Below are 3,368 nucleotides of genomic sequence, written 5' to 3'. Positions count from 1 at the left end.
TGAATAACAAAAGCAATGTTTGTAAACAGATATCTTATCTACAGTAAGTCCCGAATCGTGCTTGATTGCAATTGTGTCCGAAAGCTCCAGCGGTAGTCTCTGGTTAAATGCTTTATGCATATGTTTTATTAAGACAAGCTCATAGCGATAGCTAAGTGGACGCCAACAGGCATATTCGAGCACGTGTGATAATCTCATATCCTTCGGTAAATTAAAAATTATTCTCGCCGCCCTACAATGGAGTCTTTCGAAGGAATCGAAAAGATCTGCATTTCAGAGCAGGACCCCCAAAGAATAAGGCCACAAGTTATCGATGGCAGTATAACTTTAAAAAAGAAATTAATGAGTACTTCTTTTGGTAAAAACCTAGACCTTCTTATTAGAGCAAGTTTCTTAGCAAAACTCTTCTTAGGACAGGGCCGTAGCCAGTATGAGGCGAACCGAGGCACTTGCCTCAGTCATTTTTTAGCGGTTCTTTAAAATAAAGGGTGATTCCAGTGTTGAAGGGGACATGGGGGGGGGGGGGGGGGGCGGGCCCAAAACACCGCAACACCGCAAAAAAAATTAACGAACACCGCATCACCGCAAGAAAAGTCGACGAAACACCGTCACCGCAACAATTATTTTTTAGCTACATGATTTTAACGTGTACACTTGACATAACACTTTTATACCTAAACAATTTTCCACAAAATAAACACAACAAAATGTACTCTTGTCAATGCATACCTACGCGTCGATACTGTTGATACCCGTAAATCAGTTTTCTTGTACTTACCCGGAGAGGTCGTTTGTATGAAGTTCCATGAACATTACTGAGAAGTTGACCCGAAAAGCTGCCAAGCGATAAAACAACATTTCCAGAGTGTGGAGCAAATAATTTCATTTCACCGAACACCGTAGCTTGCGAAACACAATCATCGCACACCGTTGGGTTTGCGATCACCGCAATACCGCAAATTGAGATTTTATTCACCGCATCACCGCATTGAAAAAACCATCAACACCGCAACACCGCAAATCCCCATGTCCCCCTCAGTGTTGTCTTTAAAATGTGCTAATCACAAACACCTAAAATACCTGCGAAGATAATTTAACCAGGAAATTGCCTCAGTCATAATTGTTTTCTGGCTATGGCCCTGTAGGACCTACAGTCCCAGACATAATTGTTGGGACATTTCTGCCTCTTCCTTCCCTCTCAACGTTAGTCCTGTTCCGGGACTCCCTCTTACCCCGCCCTGAAAATGGGCCTGGAACCCAGGCGGGAAAAGAGAGAGTCCTGTATTACTTGCAAGCGCATGCTCGGAACAAGCCAATCAGATTGCAAAAAATAGAACAAAGGAGACTTTTGTCTGATTGGCTGTTGAAAATTGTAGCATCCAGTTTCCAAACCGCGCGCTTTGATGTAAACAAAGATGGCGTTCGAAGCGATGATTTCAACTTGCAATTGTGCTTCTTCCATCGTTCGTTTTATACCTTGAAGGCGGTCTCTTAAACCTCAAATGGCGGGATTTTTTTCTTTATTCACGCTTTTTGTAAGCAATCCTTTTAGTTTGCTGGGGGAAGCAACACTCTTTTAGAGTAAGCTCAATATTACAAGTTCACAGCTTTTATTTCTCCATGTAAGTGGACGTATGGCAGCAAATGCGCCAAGTGTGAAAACCCGATCAAAGTCCTTCGTTGGGAAGAGTGTGCTATCTGCAGAAAATGTTACAACGAGGTTAAGCGAAATCCTCGATCTCGAAGGCTTCGATTCAATCTAAGTAGAATTCGAATGCTCGTACAGCGAATCAATGGAAGGAGCTCGAGGTATGTGTTGAGTCATCGTTTAGCATTATCAGATGTTTTGAATTCTCTTAAAGAACATCAGTTTTCAATTTTATCGCGACAGATATGTCGGGCGGAATTCCGTTTAACTGTGAGACGAAAGGTGAATTCTTGCTTAGTTCACTACGTTTATTTGACTTGCATTATGCGAACACTCTCAATGCATGTACATACTAACTTAAACATTTAACGTTCTTTTATTCAATGAAACCGAAATAATATTCATAATTACACAGTAATCATAAGGGTATACTTGATTTTTAAAAAATTGCTAAAAGGGATCAATTAGTACATAAGAACTTATTCTTATTACTTTATTGGATAATAGGGAAGATATCTGTTTTATATGAACATTGCTTTTGTTATTGAAATGTGCCAACCACAAGAACAAAAGATCCTTTGTTTCGACAGCCAGTGAGACTCTGCTTGGGACATTAATGACAATAGGTGAAGTAAACAATATCTTTTCCTATTTTATCCTTGATTAATTGTGACTCCTTTAAGTCTTATTTATGCTACTAGCAAATTATTATTGAAAAGTAATGATAATGTTTTCAAGAAATCTATACATAAATTAGTAAAAGTAAAGAATGATGCGGTGATTACCGCCATAGGGGTTTCAGGTTGTACTGGAATGAAGTTTTGTGGATTGGTTCTAATTGCAGAGGTAAAAATTTTGCTTGTCCCTCTTTTGATTTAATTTATGCAAATTTTAAAATGTGCATTTTAATGTGTGATGTCTGGAAATATATAAACCAGGGCAGAGGGCTTGTCTTCTGTGTAATTTTTAGATTAAGAAGGGCAGTGTCATTTCAAATTCAAGGCGAAGCAGATTTTTGTTGATATGACACTTACAGGATATTATGCTCATTCATATTCACTGCAGAGAATATAATGTAAATTTATCTTAATCTGGAGGAAATGCTCTGAATCTACAGCCGCTGATATTAAATGCTTTTGGTACATCAATTATTCAGGATTTAAAGTAAATACATCAGTAATATTACTGTATCAGTTAGTGAACCAGTATTAAACAACTATTTTTTTAAAAATGTCTTCATTTAGCTATCATATCAATAATGTCCCCATATTGAAACTTGGTTTCAACATTGTCAATGAATTAATTGGTATACATTAATTTTGCATGATGGAACATTACGCACCATTGTTTGTTCATTACATTTATACTTTATTTTATTCTTGGTGTACGGCAGCTTGTAGTATAAACTGCAAAAAGCATGGAAATATCAAAGAGAAAGTATACCACAATATGGCTGTTTAGAGGGGACAAAATATTAAATTGACCCTTTTTGGTGTCATTCCTTGCACATAAAAAGTCACATGTACTGTAAAACTCAAGATTGTGCACAAAAAGATGAAATAAATACATGTACATGTATTGTATTTTTATTATTTATTAAGAACTTTTTTATCTTTCTAACATCATTGAGCAATGCACACTAAAGAAATAAATAGTCGTAGCTGGATAAATGAATGCATAAAATATAAATTGGATGCCCCAAAGCACTAGCCCATGGGAT

The 3,368-nt window shown here is 37.3% G+C and overlaps 1 protein-coding gene across 1 annotated transcript in view; it reads left to right on the top strand.

Annotated features, from left to right (window-relative positions):
* The first annotated feature begins 1,416 nt into the window (after positions 1-1,416).
* The window catches only part of LOC137992221 (uncharacterized), a 25,681-nt gene continuing 23,729 nt past the window's right edge, over positions 1,417-3,368 (top strand). Inside the window, exon 1 of the mRNA XM_068837620.1 lies at positions 1,417-1,809. The gene's annotated coding sequence lies outside the window, so the exon portion shown is untranslated. The remainder of the gene's footprint in view (positions 1,810-3,368) is intronic.

The sequence above is a fragment of the Montipora foliosa genome, chromosome 1 (genome assembly GCF_036669935.1).
Source record: "Montipora foliosa isolate CH-2021 chromosome 1, ASM3666993v2, whole genome shotgun sequence".
Lineage (NCBI taxonomy): Eukaryota > Metazoa > Cnidaria > Anthozoa > Scleractinia > Acroporidae > Montipora > Montipora foliosa.
The sequence above is the reverse complement of the archived record's forward strand: the minus strand, read 5'-3'. Positions and strand labels throughout refer to the sequence as shown.